Source organism: Equus quagga, chromosome 8 (genome assembly GCF_021613505.1).
Source record: "Equus quagga isolate Etosha38 chromosome 8, UCLA_HA_Equagga_1.0, whole genome shotgun sequence".
NCBI lineage: Eukaryota > Metazoa > Chordata > Mammalia > Perissodactyla > Equidae > Equus > Equus quagga.
Genome location: NC_060274.1, coordinates 92,325,175 through 92,346,052, shown reverse-complemented (window position 1 = coordinate 92,346,052; position 20,878 = coordinate 92,325,175).

Sequence of the window (20,878 nt, the reverse complement as noted above, 5' to 3'; positions counted from 1 at the left end):
CCAAACAGTGGTTAAAAATATGTTAGATATCTCAGCTGTTTGGCCTTTATAATATAGACTATTAAGATTTTTGGAAAATAAAATATCCAATTTACTGACTTCGTTCTTCAGCATTTATTTGGCATTATGCTGAGTTAGTCTTGACTCAGAGAAAACGATAACAACAAAGTGATCCATATTGCAAACACCAGGGTCATAGTCTACTAGAGAAGACTGGTGTCTAAAAAGATAATTTATGATGCCCTTTTAGATAGAAAATCAATACAGCATGAAAACATCAAGAAAAAGATGGGTCACAGAATGTACTTTTGAGGAAATGATGGCTGATCTGTATCTGAGTAATGAATGAATATTAACCAGGTAAACCAAGAGTGATTCATGGGGGCTGCCCCTGCCCCTGTGGCCGAGTGGTTAAGTTTGTGTGCTGTGCTCTGGTGGCCTAGGGTTTCACCAGTTCAGACCCTAGGCACAGACCTAGCACCACTCATCGAGCCATGCTGAGGCAGTGTCCCACAGAGCAGAACCAGAAGGACCTACAACAAGAATATACAACTATGTACTGGGGGTGCTTTGGGGAGAAGAAGGAAAAAAAAAAACGATTGGCAAGAGATGTTAGCTCAGGGCCAATCTTAAAAAAAAAAGAGTGATTCTTTCTTTGGTCACATGGGCCTACTGATAAACCCATCAAAGCATTCTTCATTTCTGTTACAGTTTTCTTTTTAATTATTATTTCTAGCGTTTCCTTTTGATACTTTCTTAGACTCTATGTCTCTCTACTTAAATTATCCATCTGATCTATTTCTACTCTTTCCATTATAGCCCTAAATACATTAACCATAGTTATTTTAAATTCTCTGTCTGATGATTCTAACATCTTTGTCATAACTGAGTCTGGTTCTGATGGTTGTTTTGCCTCTTCAGACTAAGGGGGTGTTTTTGCCTTTTGTTATGCCTTGTAAATTTTTGCTGAAATCTAGACATGATATACTGGGTAATAGGAACTGAGGGTAACAGGCCTTTAGAGTGAGGTTTATGTTAATCTGGCTGAGAGTTGGGCTATGATTAATGTTTACTGTAGCTATAGGTTCCAGAGTCTTCAAATTCCTCCATTGTCCTTGTTTTTCTCTCTGTTGTTGGGTTTCTCTAAGAACTCCTTCTTAAATAGAGACTGGGCTTCACAACTCTTTAATTTTAATTCAGTTACTATACTGCAGTCTTTAAAACATATTTTAATCTTGAACACACCACCCTTTTTCATGACATCCATTGTTGAAGATAAAAGGCCATCTGTCTTGTAGAATTTCTCCCCTTTTGGATTTGCCTATTCGTATCCCTGTGATGTTGTCTAACTCATTTTTCTGTTATCTTTCTTTTCTGTAAACTGGAAGTTAGATCTAAAAATCAGTCTTGATTAGAATCCTTTTGGGAAGGATACTTTATGGATGATACCACGTGCTTCATTTGCATCCTGTCAGAAAGCATCCAAAGCCAGCAATCCCACTATTAGTGATGCTGTAATTGGCCAGCATGATAGATGGGAACAGCCAGCTCTCTCCACCGAAGTGAAGTATTCTGCTTTTCCTGTGGCAACTAACAAGTAATCTGTTCCTTCCCTGTCCTTTACCAGGAGGCCACGTCCTGGAAGGAAAAACTGCCAGGTTCCCACTTTCCCCAGCTCATCCCAAGTACAGTTGTTTAGGTTGTAGTCTACAAACTTATATTCTATTTCACTTGAAGAAGAGGACCCTTTATCTAAGTCACATGAAGGTACATTGTGGAACAGAGGTAGACCCAAAAATTACATATTCTGATTTCCACTTTGGAAAGATCACCCTTTTCCAATGTGGAAAATGGATTTGTGTGGGGTCAGGTAAAAAGTACAGATTCAAGTAAAATACACTAGCCCAAATGAAAGATGATGCAAGCCTTGAGTACATGAATAGTTGTAACAATTGGACTGAGAGATAGAATTCAAGAAATATTTAGATGGTAAATGGATAGGCATCTCAAATTTATGCAAGCAAAATACTATATTTGAAATTAATATCAAACTTCTCCCCGTCTTTCTAAAGACACAGAAATAACCAAAATATTGCATGGAATAAACTAAAAGCAGAATTTCTGAGTAGATCACAGATATTGTATTTATAATACTAAATAATTTCAGGTTTATTCATAGCTTTAGCATCAAAATGAAAAGCAATATTGAAATTAATTCAAGTACCGAATAAGGCATAGTCATAGAAGAACCCCAAATAAAAGACCAAATAATACCATTAAAGAGAAAAATTGCACCAGACACTTATTAAAAATGGCAAGGAAGATTTTATTCAAGACTATTGTAGTAGTGGAGAGAGATTGAACTCAACTCTTCTAAATAAAAGGTAAGAGGATTTTAAATGCGGAAGTGAGTGAATGGAAAAGTACTGAGGACACTGGGAAGGGGGCAGAGTTTGCTCAATGTGATAAGGCCGGTTGCTGTATTTGCTACCTGGTGTCACTTGCAGAAGTTGGGCTCCTACCCTCCTCCAGAGATTAGGAGACAGAGGCCCTGTCTTTCTTGAGGATTACATTGCAAAAGGATGGCTCCCAGGTCCTTGAGAAACATTCCTAGCATGTAGAAGATTTACATCTCAAACCAGCAGAGAAAGAATTTACAGTTGCAAGTTTTCTAAAGTAAAGCTTATAAGAAAAGAGACAGCAGGTGCTTATAGTCAAGATGAAGCCTGTCTAAAGCTTAGCCAAGCTGAGGCAAATGTTAGGCCATTTTAGTCAAAACTTACTCAAAAGATAGAGGCTGAAAGGAAAATAAATTGCCTGGAATGACACCTCCTGAATGTAAATAATGTAATTGCCATTTTCTGTGTTTAGCTGCATTAGTAAAGTAGCATAAAGTAAATGAAAACACATTCTTTTTTAAGGTAGTGAGAACGATGAAGGCCAATAGGAAAAAAAAAATCTCCTGATTTTCAATTTATGAATTTTGTAGCTACTAACACATCTTGAAAGACTTTAAACGTAAGCTTCAGAAACATGGAAAGCCGGGCCCTGTGTCCACACAGGGAGACAAGTACTTCCTGTGTCCATGAGGCAGAAACGTGTTACTTGACGTGATCTTTTCTAATTATTGGAGTGGATTTTCTCAGTCTGATCATATGCGTTCTCTCTCTGCTCTAAATGAGCATAGCTGATTCGGGTAGTGAGATTGTGACAGACAAACAAACCACCAACTAGACAAAGGTAGTCAGCCTATGAGGAAAACCTCTGCTGCCATCAAAATTAGTATAAAGCACTAGTTCAAGCTAATAGCTAACTTCAGGGTTTTTGCACTCTGTAAGAACAGACAGTATTAATTGTTTTCTTTCAAGATTGGCTCCTGAGCTAACATCTGTTGCCAATCTTTTATTTTTTCTTTTCTACTTCTCCCCAAAGACCCCCAGCGCATAGTTGTATATTCTAGTTGTAGATTCTTCTGGTTTTGCTATGAGGGATGCCGCCTCAGCATGGCCTGATGAGCAGTGCTAGGTCTGTACCCAAGATCCAAACTGGCGAAACCCTGGGCCACCAAAGCAGAGCACACAAACTTAACCACTCGGCCACAGGGCCAGGCCCCAGTGTTAATTTTTTAATGTTTTATCTTCATTTCCTAAGACATGTTGTTACGGCTTGAATTGTTTCCCCTCAAAAAAGGATACATTGCAGTCCTAAGCCCCAGTACCTTAGAAGGTGACTTATTTGGAGCTAGGGTCCTTTCAGGGGTAATCAAGTTAAAATGAGGTCATTAGGGTGGAGCCTAATCCAATATGACTAGTGTCTTTACACAAAGAGGGAAATTTGAACACAGATACAAATAGTCATTGTGGGAAGACAGTGTGAAGAGGCATAGGGAGAAGATGGTCACCTATAAGCCAGGGAGAGAGGCCTGGAATAGCTCCTTCCCTCACAGCCCTCAGAAGGAACCAAGCTGCTGACATTTTGATTCCAGATTTCTAGCCTTTAGAACTTGAGCCAACACGTTTCTGTTGTTTGGCCCCCAGTACTGTGTGTGGTACTTTTTTACAGCAGCTGTACCAAACTAATACAAGATCGTTAGGACTGAAAACTTGCAAAGTATTTTTAAAAATTTTGGGGTTGCTATCTTCTCTCTAAACTGAAGTTTAAAAAAATGTTATGCTTCTCACTTCTGCTGACCTTTGTGCCATTTTTTTATGTCCACTTAGTTTGATTCAATCAGTTGTTTTTTCAAAGTGGTTTTATCTTAATTTGGTTTCTAAAAATGAAACTATTATGGTTCTTGGAACTTTATGTAAATAAATATTTACTAAATCCAGCTAGTTTGTTGAGTCAAAATCTTAAATCTTTTTTTAATTGGTTCAAGAACTTGGATAAAACACACACACCCTGCTTAACCTCTGTTGAACAATAAATATGCCCAGGTCTATATAAAATAATTAAATTAAAAATAATTAAAATACAAAAAGTCTAGCACAATTCCTCTTCCAGGCCAAATATGAAAACTCTTGTCCTGGAGATTCATATATGCACATTTAAATGTTTATCATTATTGAAAACCAAAGTAAGCTTAGATAGACATGGACTCAGTTACTTTATCATGAATATATACATGTGTTTAATTCATATGTATATATGTAGATACACATACCTTTATATTTAAAACTCAAAAGAGAAAAAAATATACTTAATATACAAAGGTATGGAAATTTATTGAAAACACAGGTTTACTTTTATTTTTTTTTTTTTGATTTTGAACTGTTCATGTTTAATTAAATTAACAATACATCTTATAAAGTAGACACCGCAAGGAATTATTGATGAAAGAAAAACTGTTATAAAAGGTTCCTTTTGCATTTGAGTCGGATTATATATCATAATCCCTCTTTTCACAAGTGTTATTTTTTTTTTTATTAATGTTATGATAGATTACAACCTTGTGAGATTTCAGTTGTACATTTTTGTTAGTCATGTTGTGGGTACACCACTTCCCCCTCCGTACCCTCCCCCCACCCCCCCTTTTCCCTGGTAACCACCAATCAGATCTCCTTCTCAATATACTAATTTCCACCTATGAGTGGAGTCATATAGAGTTCGTCTTTCTCTGACTGACTTATTTCGCTTAACATAATGCCCTCGAGGTCCATCCACGTTGTTGTGAATGGGCCAATTTCGTCTTTTTTTATGGCTGAGTAGTATTCCATTGTGTATATATACCACATCTTCTTTATCCAATCATCAGTTTCTGGGCATGTAGGCTGGTTCCACATCTTGGCTATTGTAAATAATGCTGCGATGAACATAGGGGTGCAACGGACTCTTGAGATATCTGATATCAGGTTCTTAGGATAGATACCCAGTAATGGGATGGCTGGGTCATAGGGTATTTCTATTTTTAACTTTTTGAGAAATCTCCATACTGTTTTCCATAGTGGCTGTACCAGTTTGCATTCCCACCAACAGTGTATGAGGGTTCCTTTTTCTCCACAACCTCTCCAACATTTGTCGTTCTTGGTTTTGGATGTTTTTGCCAATCTAACGGGGGTAAGGTGATATCTTAGTGTAGTTTTGATTTGCATTTCCCTGATGATTAGCGATGATGAACATCTTTTCATGTGTCTATTGGCCATATTCATATCTTCTTTTGAGAAATGTCTGTTCATGTCCTCTGCCCATTTTTTGATCGGGTTGTTTGTTTTTTTGTTGTTAAGCTGTGTGAGCTCTTTGTATATTATGGAGATTAACCCTTTGTCGGATAAGTGGCTTGTAAATATTTTTTCCCAATTAGTGAGCTGTTTTTTTGTTTCAATCCTGTTTTCCCTTGCCTTGAAGAAGCTCTTTAGTCTGATGAAGTCCCATTTGTTTATTCTTTCTATTGTTTCCCTCAACTGAGGAGTTACAGTGTCCGAAAAGATTCTTTTGAAACTGATGTCAAAGAGTGTACTGCCTATATTCTCTTCCAAAAGACTTATTGTCTCAGGCCTAATCTTTAGGTCTTTGATCCATTTTGAGTTTATTTTGGTGTGTGGTGAAAAAGAATGGTCAATTTTCAATCTTTTGCATGTGGCTGTCCAGTTTTCCCAGCACCATTTGTTGAAGAGACTTTCTTTTCTCCATCGTAGGCCCTCTGCTCCTTTGTCGAAGATTAGCTGTCCATAGATGTGTGGTTTTATCTCTGGGCTTTCAATTCTGTTCCATTGATCTGTGGACCTGTTTTTGTACCAGTACCATGCTGTTTTTATCTGTCAAACCAACTACTGCATTTTTCATGATATAATCTAATTTTTATTCCATATTCTGAATTTGAAAGATTTACAAATTATTCTAGCTTGTTACCAAAAAAGGAAAAAAATAATTTCAACTCGCCAGTACTGGATTATGATATTAATAAGGTACTGAGAAGGAAGTCTAGAGAAATACATTTTTAATAAAGAAAATGCCAGGTATATAAATTGTTTAATATTCAAGGGCTCAATGTTATATTTGTTTTATAAATGATACTGTCTTTAGGTTTATCTTACTCCCTAATGTTCTTGATGGATCCTAAGGGTTCTGCAGAAATCTCAGTTTTGAAATCTTTAAATAGATGAAAGCTAATCATAAATAAAGCATTTTTGCATTTAGCTAAGATATTCTGCTTGGCTATTTTAAAGTTAAAAAAAAAAAAACAAGAGCTATTATTCCTAGGTGTTTTTGCAACAAATCAAACACTAATCATCATTTTGCTTGTATTTGGCTATTTGTCATCAGGACTGTCGTACCATAAAATGATATACAATTGTCTCCCTTAGTGACAGATTAATTGGTTTTCTCTTCGTCTCATTTTGGAATATCGAAAAATGCCATACTGAGCACGGTCTCCTAGTGTCGGTTCTCGGACAGTGCCTCTAATGCATATTTTGTAAAGAGGAGTTCTGAGAAGCTGAGGCAGCTTCTGTATACATTTGTGCCCCCCTCCCAGCCCCGCGCTTCTTTGCAGCTCCCCCTGAGAAGTCACAAAACAACCAGGCTGGGAATGATGTTACAGCCTGGATCTCCAGGGGAGCAGGGGCTGGACCACCTTGTCCCTGGTGCCAGGAAACAGAGAAGAGGATGTGTCTTGCCTTGGAGCCTAGGCTCCTGCTGTTCACTCTCCTGGAATGCTCTTCCCTAGAAAGTCTTTTGGCTCAACCTCTCCACTCTTTCAAGTCTTTTCTCAAATCTCTCCTCAAGGATGAGAAACCTAACAGCAAAGTCAATATGGCAAACTGTCCCTCTCCCCATAGAGTTGAGGTCTCCTTTTATGCTCTATTTTTCCTTCTTTCAATAGCATTTACCACTTTTTAGCATATGATTCAGTTTTATAATTTATTGTGTATCTATTTTTATCACCGTTAAACCCTGATAAACTCCCTGAGCGCAGGGATCTTTTTCTGTTTGTTTCCTGGTACATCTTATGTCCTACGAATACTGTCTGACATGCAGTAGACATTCACTGAATGTTTGTGAATGATTGAATCAATGACCAGCTACACAGGAGAGTGGTTGCTACTCCTTGTTGCCTGGATAAGCAAACAAACAAAGAAAAACCCTGTGGATTCTTCGAGGAGCTGGGAGTCTGCATCTGCCCGCCTGCTGTGGATGTGGAGAGAGGTGCTCTGGTGAGCTTAACAGACCGAAGAGAGACTGGATTTCCTGCTCACCGGCTGTCAGTCCAAAAGAGGAGAAGCTGCTTTGCATTCCACCATATGCTGCTACAGGAGATATGCCAACAATGTGATCTTCGTGAGTTCTAAAGAATCACAAATTCATGAGCCAACAAATTAAAAATACAACTCACTTAAGGGCACTCAGTTACTTAAGGGAGGAAGACCAAATTGAAGATTTAGTATGGGGCAGTTCCTACTGAAATGGAATTTAGGAAAAGGCAGAAAAGAACGTTACAAAGCAGGACAAAACAAATAGATGGTGCCCAAATGCTTTTAAAAGACAATAAAGGAGAGAAGATTTTCTTCTCAATTTTTGAAGCCAGTGTTACCTTTATATCAAAGCCAGCAAAAGACATTACATAAAATAAAACTATAGATAAATATCCCTCATGAACATAGATATAAAGTTTCATAACCAAATGTTGGCAAATTAAATTTAACAACATATTAAAAATATTATGCAACATGACTAAGTCAAAATTATCTCAGGAATACAGGTTAATGCAACATTCAAAGAGCAATGAATGTAGTTCACTCCATTGTCATACTAGAAAAGAGAAAACATAAACATCTCAATAATTATAGAAAAACCATGGACCAAAACCTAATATCCATTCCTGGATTTTAAAATCTCTCCCCAAACTAGTAATAGAAGGAAACTTTCTCAACCCAGTCAAGAAGATCTATGAAAAACCTATGCTAACATGATATTTAATGTTGAAACATTGAATGCCTACTTATAACTTCAGGAACAAGACAAGCATATCTGCTCTCACCACTTATATTTATCTTAATAACAGAGATTGTAGCCACTGAGATAGTGAAAAAATAGAAAAATCATAAATGTTGGAAAGGAAGAAATAAAACAGTCCTAATTTACAGATAATATAATCATACATGAAATTAATTATAAGGAACGTGCCAAAAAAGCTATTAGAAGTAATAAGTAAGTTTAAAGGGGTCAAATATTCAAGGTCAGTATGCAAAAATTAATTTATTTCTATAAACTAACAATAAAATTTGGAATTAAAAATAAAAATCCTATTTACAAATGATATCAAACATTATATACTACTGTAGAGGAGGAAGAAATATTCCTTTACTCTCTAGGTTCTTCTGGCTGGTCTCAGAATTAAATTGAATGAGAAAGAATAACAGGAGAATTTAATGACATGTATACATGGGAGAAACCAAGGCAAACTGAGTAACTCACAAAAATGGCTGAAGCTACGCCCTTAATACCATCTTCAGCTATAGAAAAAGGAAGATGGTGGAGGTAATGGTTTGGAACTTCAAAGGGGAGGAAGGCAAATGGAAAAGCAAATGTTTGCTAAATAGAAGCCTGCCATAACTTGCAAAGACAACGAAATATGGAGAGGACTTTGATCAAATGGGCCTTGCTAGGTTCCTCCATGTCTACCACACCTAGTTTATATTATACTATAGTTATCTATGCTATTAGCTCCTTCTTGGAACAGCCCTTCTATCTTAAATTCTTTTAGGCAGTTAGGCGGAAGGTCAATGTTTCTTCCTGAGTCTTTTCTTCTTAAAAATAATGAGCCAGAGAGACATATTTTGGGGTGGCAAAATCTGATGCCCCACACTACTTAGTGATAACCCTAACAAAATATGTGAAAGAACTGTACAGTATATACTGTAAGATATTGCTGAAAGAAATTCAAAAAGACCATAAATAGAGAGACAATAAATTACTTGATTAGAAGAATAAAATAAAATAGAAAGTCTCCCCAAATTGATACACAGGTTTATTGCAATCTCTTTCAAAATCATAGCAGGATTTTCCTTAAGTTGGCAAGTTGAGTCTAAAATGTACATGGAAAGATGAATAACCCAGAATAGCCAAAATAATATTGAAACAAACAGTAGGACTTACACCTCTTAATTTCAAAATTATTATGAGGCTATTACAATCAAGAACTGTGGCTCTAGCAAAAGAAGAAACACATCAATCAATGGAACAGAGCTGAGAATCCAGAAATAAATTCTTACATTCATGGTAAATTGACTTTTAACAAAGGTGCCAAGGAAATCTAATAGATAAAGGATAGTCTTTTCAACAAATGGTGCTGAAAAAATTGTATAACCATAGACAAAAAGATAAATCTAGCCCCTTAACTCACAATTTATGCAAAGATGAACTCAAAATGGATCATAGATTTAAATGTAATAGCTAAAACTATTTTAAAAACTGGGCAAAATATGTGACTAGACACTTCACTAAAGTACATGTAAATGCCAAATAAGCTCATGAAAATATGCTCCACATCATTAGCCATTAGAGAACTGAAAATTAAAACCACAATGAGATACCAGTACAATTAGAATAGCTAAAAATAAAAAAGAGTAGGGCTGATTCATTGGCATAGTGGTGCTCCACTTTGGCAGCCCAGGGTTCACAGGTTCAGATCCTGGGTGCAGACCTACACACCGCTCATCAAGCCATGCTGTGGTGGCCTCCCAAATACAAAACAGAGGAAGATTGGCACAGATGTTAGCTCAGGGCCAATCTTCCTCACAAAAAGAAAAAGAAAAAAATTTAAAAAGAATGAAAATACCAAGTTTTGGCAAGAATGTAAATACCAAGTTTTGGCAAGAATGTGCAGCAACTGGAACTCTCATATATTACTGGCAGGCATGCAAACTGGTATAGCCATGTTGGAAAGCAGTTTGGCAGTGTCTTATAAAGATAAACATGCACTTAACATGCATCCCAGCTATTTTATTCCTAGGGGAAATAAAAACATCTGCCCACACAAAACGTTACATCTGAATGGCCATAGCAGCTTTAATCATAATAGGATAAAACTGAAAACAATTCCAAAGCCTGCGAACCAGTGAGTGGGTAAACAATGGGTTTATCCATACAATAGAATCCATCAAAAAGGAATCAAAACAATCAAAAGTAACAAACTACTGATATACACACAAATACATGATGATTTACAGAGAGAAATCTTCAAAGCGTTAAGCTAAGCCAAAAAAGTAAGACTCACCAGAAGGTATATACTGTATGATTCCATTCGTGAAATTCTAGACAAGGCAAAATGGTAATGACAGAAAGTAGATCAGAGGTTGCCTGGTTCTGTGGGTGGGGGAGAGGATGAACCGTAAATGGGTACAAGTAACTTTATGGGGTAATGCAAATGTTCTTAAGCTTTCAAACATTTTTGAACCATTTTGTGTCCAAATTATGTCTCATAAAACGGATTTTGAAGAATTGAAAAATGTAGTGCAGTGTCCCTCTCTATCCAAACTCACACTACACAGACTCTCACTGTGTCAACTCTGGGACCTGCGTTCCAGACAGAGCCGCCTTCTGAAAGGCCAGGAGAAGAAGAGCGCTGTCATCATGGGGAAGGGCAGCATCCTTAACCACCTGCAGGTGCTGGGCTCTGGAATACAGGTCCCCTGCTGCAGTTCCCTCCACAGAAGAGCTTGTGTGGCCCTCACCCAAAGAGCCTCAAAGATCCCTGACAGTCTTTGCTCCCCAACCATGCCCTGCCACCAAAAAAAAATCTCCTTGAGATTTTCAAAAGAAGGTTAGCGCGTCCTCCACAAAGAAAGCAGTATTTTCCTTCCAGGAGGATTGTTCAGTATTCCACAATTGTCTTTGGGAGTATCTTCCTATGATCCAAGCTACTAGACATAAACATCTTTTCTTACAAGCTAATGTTTATTATTAGCTAAAGTCTGAGAATTTAATGCCATTTTTGAAGGCCTTTCTGTTTATAGTAAACAGAATTTTTATATTATATTATTATATTAAGTTAAAATATGTTTTAATTTTTATATTAAACAATTGTTTATTTAAATTCAAATTTTGTTATAGATTAGAAGGGAGATAAGGGCGTGTGTGTGTGTGTGCCCCATTTACAAATCATACTGCACACCTACTAGATTATCAACTATTTGATTATTCATAACCAAGTCTCCTCTTACTATGAAAAAAATCATAAGGATACTTTGTTGATTTTTTTCTTCCATCTTGGCCTCTTCTCTCCAGCTTCTTGATTTTTGCTAAAGAAAGAAGATAATTTAAAAACTCACAAACTTGTTTCAAAACTATATATTAGGACAACATCCACACTTGTAGAATTCATAAGCACAAAAACCAAACTACATACAAACTTTAAAAACAACTATTTGTTTAAAGTTCTATGGTGATAGAATCTTTTCTGTCACACAGTATATATTTTTTAAAGATTGGCACCTGAGCTAACATCTGTTGACAATCTTCTTCTTTTTTTCCTTCTTCTCCCCAGAGCCCCCCAGTACACAGTTGTATATTCTAGCTGTAGGTCCTTCTGGTTGTCCTATGTGTTACGCCGCCTCAGCACGGCTTAATGAGCGGTGCCACATCTGTGCCCAGGATCCAAACTGGCAAAATCCTGGGCCACTGAAGTGGAGCGTGAAAACTTAACCACTCAGCCATGGGGCTGGCCCCTCACATCACTATATTTTTTACTATTTCTATTTACTATTTGAAGTGGTAGCTACTCAAAAAATATTAATCAGTGATAATTCCACTTATTCATACAAATTATCTATTTATTAATAGATACCTCTGTGTGGCTCATAAAGAACCTATTCTAATATGTCTATATTCTAATATATGTATGTATATATAAATATATATATATATCTGTTCTAGTATCCCCCAGATTTTAACATTTTGTAGATATAATTTTATTTACGTTTCTTTTAAATAAGAAAGAGGAATATTTGATATTGAGGAAAAATACACTTAGAATGTGTAAAGCAGTTTTATATTAGTCCATTCTGAATGAAAGGAAAATTTTATTCAGGTGCAAACGCCAAAATCTGAACTAACAACATTCAAACTTGTTCACGTTAGTTATCTGTTACTCAGTTATCAGAAAATGAAGTTGTCCCTGATTAATTGCCCCAAGTAACTCAAAGGAGGTTTTAGAAGCACTTAACTGTTTCTCCAAATTGTTTTTTTCAGTCATGTCAAGAGATGCAATCACCAACTGGTCCAAACTCCATTGTGAGGGCAACGCTTGCACAGATGGGCCAAGAAACGCCCAAGAGATTACCTTTACTTCATTTTAATGTTAAGATCTCCTCCCCAGGAAGAGCTTGGGACTTATTACCACAACGTGATGTATGTAGAAACATGTTTTCCAGCTGAGCCTGCACAAGTGAATACCTACATTTCTCTTTTGAATATTCATTTCCCATCCCTAATAAAAGGCCCTGCTTTCCTTGCTTGGGGCCCATGGCTTTGAAACAATTCCCTGTGATCTGTATTTGCTGCAAAGAAATCTTACTTTGTGTGACAACTACCTCTGATGAAGGCTTGGATATCACCTCACCAAGAAATGGACTCACTTTGGTTCAGTAACAAAGTGAGTCGTATACAATCTTGCGTTTATAACTGTGACCCAATGAATTTGTTTGATCTCAGAGACAAGAAATGCGTAAGTTCAAATTTGATATCTCTCGTTTCTTTGTGTCTATTTTGGTACCATTTGTGCATCAATTTTTCTGAATTTCCAAGTAGAAGAAACTATGCATTTGATCCTTATTGTGAAAACTGTAAAAAACTATAGTTAATAAAAATATAAAACTTGAGTTAAATTCTTTCTCTGTCTTAAAATGATAACCTGAAGTTTTATGGAAAATCATAGGTACCAAGAAGCACTACATCAAAACATCAAGTAAGCCGTCGACAATCCTGCGTTAATCTTATACAAATCATCACAGGAGGGGTATGCTGCACTGTACCCTCTATTTCATGGAGAAATGCATGTAAAAAAGGGACTTTTTACAATAAAAGTTCACCCTAAAAAATAGAATGAGCAAAAATCCAATATTCAAAAGCATTTCTGTTGAATAATTTGCTGTTAGGATTAGCACCTTCAGCCTACTTAATTAATAATATTCAAACAATGTTAAATGCATTCTCTAAGAAAAGAGCTATTTTTTAACCTACCTAGTAATACCTATTTTGAGACTGACTCTTCATGATTTTTCTTGATCTCACGAGGACCTCACTTCCTGTTATCTGTACTCACTAGTGCAGAGCAATTAACACAGAGCCCAGCAGCTGAGTTTCTGCTTGACTGTGATTATTTTAAGAGTCAGGGAGCTGAAGCCACACTCTTAGGAGACAGGCTGTGGCACGGTGAAAGTCTTTCTAAAGCCACAGGCATAGTCACAGTTCAACTGGTTTAAACTGAGAAGCAGTTCTCCAAATATCTTTACCCTAGTTAATGCCTGGCAAGGATTCAGCTATCTATTCTGTACGATATTACTTTGACCTGGAGATTTAAAAAGCACACAGGAAAGATGCTTCAGAAGTGGGTGGAATAAAATGGAATAAATATTTAGCCTTAGGAATTAGAGGTTTTTAGCATAAAGATAATACACTTCAAACACCTCTTTTTATAGATAAACAGAATTCTAACTTAGTTTGTTATCTGCCTATATATTAATTGTCTATCTAGCCATCTAATCTACTTCTTTATCTAGTTATCTATTGCTATGCAAAAAACTACTCCAAAATTTAGGTACTTTAACAACCATTTTATATCACGCTATTTTGTGGGTCAGAAAATCCAGCAGGGATCCAGCGTGCATTTCTTCTATTGCTCAAGGCATGAACTGGATCTCTCAGTGGTGTTAAGCTGGTGGCTGAGCTGTTCTGAAGAATCTAAGATGGCAATATGCGTATGCCTGGCAACTTGGAGGGAGGTTGGAAGGTTGGCAACAACTACTTTTCTTCTCCATGCAATCCCTGAGATTCTCTTGGATTCTGCCTGGATTCTCTCCAGCAGGGTAGCCAGATTTAATACATGGAGGTTCACGACTTCCAGAGATGAGATAGGAGCTGCTAGTTCTTTGACACACTAGGCCCAGAATTAAAATAATATGCGTTAGTCCATTAGTCAAAGTAGTCACATTCCAGCCTAGATTCAAGTGTTGGGGAAACAGACTTCACACCTCATTGTAATGAGTGCCAAAGAATTTTTGCCATTTTTAATACACCATAGTTGTCTCTCTGGCTACAAGTTATGTCCATTTCTCCCACATGCAAAATACACTTAGCTCTTCCCATGATCCCCCAAAGTCTTATCCCATTTCAATACAGACTTGATGTTCAGTAGCTTATTATCTAAATTAGGTCCAGGTGTGGCCAAGATTCCCTATGTAAGATTCCTCCTTATCCAAAGATCTCTGAGTTAAAAAAATAAGTTATATGACTCCTTCCATACACACACATAACATAGAATAATAAGAAAGGCATGGGAAAACAGTAACAAACATTCCTTTCAAAAAGGAGAAAAAGGAGGCACATAACTGTCAGTAGTCCATAGAAATTCTGAAATCCATCAGGCCAGTGTCCCTAGTTCATTGATCAGAGCCCGGTCCTTCTCCCTGGGACTGGTTCTCTGCATGGCTGGGCTCTGATATTTGGGTTCTGTATTCTGCCTTTTGAATCATCTTTTCTTTTCCTGCTCAACCTTAATTTCCTCTGATATTGCTGTAGAAAACCTCACGAGTCTTAGAATATATGGAGTGTAGCAAAGAGAGTCTGAGTTCTTATCAACCTTACATCTATTCTCTGATATATTTTTTTATCTTTGGATTTTATCTTTGACCTGAGAGGACTACTACTTATTTTGTTAATCTTCTGCTGTCTGGAAAGACTGTTCTGAATAACCTGTATTTCCTCAAAATTCAACTTGAAAATTGAACAGTTCCTTTTTTAATGCATCTATGAGAGGCCACTAGAACCCAAATGGCCCTTTACAAATTATGCCTAGAAATTGCCTTAGTTTAGATCATTAAGCTATTAGGTGTATTTCTGATCTTCCATATTACTACAGGTGACAGTGTTGCTCAACTTTCCACCACTATGTAACAAGGACCACTTTAAATCTAGCCATCAAATACACTTTCCTTACTGTCCTTCAAGCCCCCTCAACTTTCGAGCTTTCACTGTCAGTCTCCTTGAAGTCCTCCCCGCATCTATTCACTGTTGGTCCAAAGCCAACATCACAAGTTTTAGGTTTCTGTTATAGCAGCATCCCACTCCCAGGTAACAAATTCAGTTCCAGTTATCTATTGCTTCCTTATAAACTATCAGATACTTAGCGACTTCAAACAAAAAGTATATTTTTGCATCTCATGATTTTGTGGGTCAGCAAAAGCCAGTCTGAGCAGAAGTGGCACTCTGAAAAAGATTTCTGTTGAATAAATTACTAGTATGACTGGCAAATCCAGCCTGATTAAGCAATAGCATTCAAACAATGTAAAATGCATTTTCTAAGAAAAGAGCTATTTGTGAAGAATAGTCCAAATTGCCTAGCTGGCTAGGCAATTCTGCTTCATATGCCATCCAAGGGGATTGCTCAGTGGTATTTAGCTAGTGGCTGAGCTGAGCTGGAGGGTTCAACATAGCTTCAGGCACATGTTTGCACCTTTACAGAGAGAGTTAGCTAGGCTCATACAGGCCCTTCTCCCCCTCATGTACTCTCAAGGACTTTCCATGTGTTTTAGCTGCCTAGGTAGCTGGACTTCTTACATAGCAGTTCAGGGATTCCAGAGACCCAGGTAAATCCATTAGTCCTCTTAAAGGCTGGGATTGTAACTGACAGAGTGTCAATTTTGCCATATTCCATTGCTCACATCAGTCACAGGCTGGCCTAGAAGCAAGGATAGGGAAAAGGATCCCACTTCTAAGTACGAGGAATGTCCAAAAATTTGCAATAACTTTTAATCTACCACAAGCAACTATGCCCAAGATCACTCTGTGAGTTAGTGGAGTGGCTCAGATTTGGAATCAGGTCTCCTGAACCCCAACTTTTCTTTGTAAATGTTTTGTGTCTCCTTCAGATATAGATTGCTCTTTCATCTATCATCTCCTTTTTTCTTTAAGATCAACCTCTGTCTCTTTTTTTTTTTTTTTGGTAATACTTTGAGTGACTATTAATCTTTCACATTCTCAGATAATCAAATTATCTGAGTGATGTTTCATGATAGGGTCTGGAGATACAAAGGTGATTAAAATAGAGTCTCTGGGTCTAGGGAGTCACTCAGCATTTTTAACAAGCAATATCCTTTGTCTACATTAAAAAATGTTTATAATAAAATATTTCAGTTATATTAAATATATGTATAAATAGTATAATAAACACCATGTGCCAGCAGTCACTTAGAAATATTACCCTCATATTTAGTATTCTGTGTGCCTCCTTTTGATCTCATTTCCCTCCTTCTCCTCCCAAGTAACCACTACAGTGAATTGACTATATATAGATGTATGTATGTATATGTCCATATCCATATCTGTATCTATATCTATGTCTATGTCTATATCTAATATTTTTCTTCTGTCATTGCCCATTTTTATATTCAAATCTTAGTTGGAGGTGTTTTTTAAAATTTATGTATTCTAATTATTATTGCCAGGCACTCGTGTATCTTACAATTAACTTCTTCTGGACCATGGACCATGGGATTACCATTTCACTTATTTTAATGCTGTCTTTTAGAAAAAATATGTTTCTAACTTTAACATTTTGTCTTTCCTGATTAGAGTTTCAATCCTTCTAGAATTGGTTTCTGGGCATGGTAGGAGGTGAGCATATATTTTCTTTGTTTCCTATAGATAACCAGTTTCACCATTATTACATCTGTAGGAGTTAATTCTTTCCCTCACTAATGTGTAGTGCTTCATCCATCATGATGCAGGGTTTAACACGTATATTTTCTCTATTCCATCCATTAGTACATCTGTCTATCTCCCTACACAAATACCATTACATTATTCTTGAGATCTGGGTAGCAAATATCCTTAGCTTATTCTCAAATCTTCTCTTAGTAATTCTTGGTCTTTTTGATTGCCTTATAAGTCATATAATCAGCTTGTCAATTCCATAAAAACCACAAAGAGATTTTGATTGCCACTGCATTAAATTAATGTATCTACTGGATTCAATTATCTTATATGTATCAGTAAGACTTTTCATCCATAAATATGAATATCTCTATATTTAATTCTTTAATGTTTTTCAATAAAATTTTGTAATTTTCCCCTAAACATTTTATACACTTCCTTTATATTTATTACTTAGTGCTTTCTAGTTTTTATTGTTTTTATAATGTTATCTTTTTTGTTGTTGCTGTGTATAGAAACATAATGGATTTATGATCTTATATATGGCTATCTTGCTGAACCCACTTATTAATTCCAAATATTTCTCTCAAGTTTTCTAGGTATACAAACACATTGAGTGAGGATATTGACAATTTTGTTTCTTACTTTCAAAATCTTACAACTTTTATTATTTTTATTATGTTCCAGCACTGCTGAGGGCCTCAAGCCCAATCTTGAGTAAAAACACCCACAGCAGGATCCTTGTCATTTTCCTGATTTAAAAGAAAACACTTCTACCTTTTACCACTAAGTGTGATATTTACTGAGATTTTAGGGGACATTTATCTAGTTAACTCAAAATTTACTAAGAGTTTTATTTTTTTATTAATCATGAATGAGTATTGAATTATATAAAAAATATTTTCCATATAAAATTAGATGAACATAATGTCACATTACAAAATATAATTTTTGTATTACATGAATGATTTTCAAACTTTAAATATTTCTCGAAGTACTGGAATATGCCTAACTCAATCATGTTTCTTTTAATACATTACAAGATTTGGTTGGTTAGCTAATATAATTTAAAATTATTTATACATTTACCCATAAGTAAAATTACCCTGTAGTTTTTCTTTGAAAGCACCATAATATAATGATTAAAAACACGAATTGTAAAGCCAGTTTGCTTGGGTTGAAGTCTATCCTTTACCAATTACTACCTCTGTTATCTCAGAAAAATTAATAAAATTTTTTGTACCTTTCATTCCTCATGTGCAATATGGGAACAATCATAGTACCTACTTCAGTTGGTTGATAAAGGATCAAATGAGTTACCATTTATAAAGTGCTTAAAATAATGCTTAGCACACAAGTGCTACATGAGGTTAATAACATGGCATGCTGCATTTTTGTGCTTTCATTATCAAATATATTTCAGCCTCTTAAAATGAGATGGACAAGACTAATGTTTTCCTACTTCCTGAAGCAATTTTTATAAGATGGCTTTTATCTATTACTTGAATATTTGACAACGGATCTGGTGCTGTTTTTTTTGGTTTTGTTTTTTTGCTCATTTGGAGGGGGGCATATGAATTACTATTTCAAGTTCTTATTGCTTGAAGTTCTCAAGTTTTCTATTTTTTCTTGCCTTGTTTTTGATAAAAAGAGACAATACAGGCAAAGTTTTCACACCAGTAGAGCTTCCATTTTTCTGATAAGGCAACGAAGAATACAGATTCCAAGAACAACTAATACAAGGGATGGGGTAAAGAGTAATGAAATTAGTGTTATTTTATATCAAGTGCAGAGGGAAGTCCTCTTTGATTAACTGCTGTATTAGTTTTCTAGCGCTGCTGTAAAAAGTACAACAAACTGGGTGGCTTAAACAAAGAAATGTAGTGTCGCACAGTTCTAGAAGCTAGAAGTCTAAAATCAAGGTATCAGCATGTTGTTTCTCTCTGAGGGCTGTGAAGGAAGGATCTATTCCAGGCCTCTCGCCTTAGTTTATAGATGGCTAGCTTCATGTTCACGAGGTGTTCTTCCTGAACGCATGTCTGTGTCCTAGCTGTCCCTCTTTATAAGGACACCAGTCATGTTGGATTAGGGTCCATCTAAATGACTTCATCTTAACACAACCAATTATATCTGCAACGACCAATTTCCAAATACAATCACATTCTGAGGTACTGGGTGTTAGGACTTCAACATATGAAATTTTTTTTGAGGGGGCACATAATTCAACCCATAACAGAAGATAATGGAGCAGAGAGCTGATAAGGAGAGAAAGATAATTACAAGAATCTTTGAGGGAGGAGTGTTCTAGGCAGAGGAAATACTCAAAGGTCATGAGATGGGAGCTTGCCTGGCATTTCCTAAGAAGAGCATATGTCCAGCCTGTGTAGCGCATAGTGAAGGAGGGCAAGGGCGGAAGGAGATGGGGTCAGAAAAGCAGCAGGGGACCTGATCAGAAGGAGCCTGGCACAGGTGCCTGGTAGACTATGGGAAGGACTTGGAGGTCATTCTGTGTGAGATATGAAAATGCTGGGTTTTGACAGAGGGGGACATGATTTGACTTTGTAGAGAATAAATAGAAGGGGCAAGTGGAGAAGCACAGAGACTTGTTAGTCACAATAATGCAGAGAGGAGAGATTATGGTGGCGGCCAAGAGGAGGATGGTACCAGGAGAGATCATGAGCATTGACTTGTCCTAGATGTATTTTGAAGATAGATCCCACGTATTTTGCCAATACACTGGAATACTGCTTCGGAACGCTTAAGTTAATATCTCAGGCTGTAATTTTCCATACCACGTGGGTAATATAAATTTGAACTTTACACTTGCAGTGGGGGTCTGCAAGATGGCAGAATAGGAGGTCCCCAGCTCATGTCCCCCTGACACAAACTTGCAGTAGGGCAAACCTGTGATTAGATATTCTGAGAGGAGACCTTTTTGCTATTGAAACTTCCAGAACCCAGACTGAATTAAACCACTTGCAGTTTCCTTTGCTTTGATAGGTTGGTAGATTTCTTCTAGTCATATTTTACTAAAGGTGTAGCGTAGAGCTTTGAGGATGCAATTCTCCATGTTGAGAAAGTCCAAGGAGGCTTAACTGCCACCCACTCAATATATTGCACTCCCTCCCCTGCCTAGGGGCTCTTAAGGTTTCAGTCTCCAGGTCAGGAAGATCGCAAACATACTGAGGGAGCCACGCTTCAGAATTAGCTTATCACAGAGCTCACGCTTTGCATTTGGCCCGAGAGACTTTTCATTACATTATTTAAACTCAGCCAGCACTTAAAAAAATGTAAAATTGTATCCAATGTTCCTGGTAGGTTAGAGCTGGGACAGTTTCTCTGGGTATACGTTCCAATAAAGGGACAAACGTGTACACAATGTTCATGATAAAGAAAAATGGCATCCTCTACCTGAATTTACAATACAACCCAATCAAGTGAAAATTAATGATGTTACCTGGTGACCATGATTGCTTTTCTTAAAAAAATGCACATTCATCTTGGTAACACA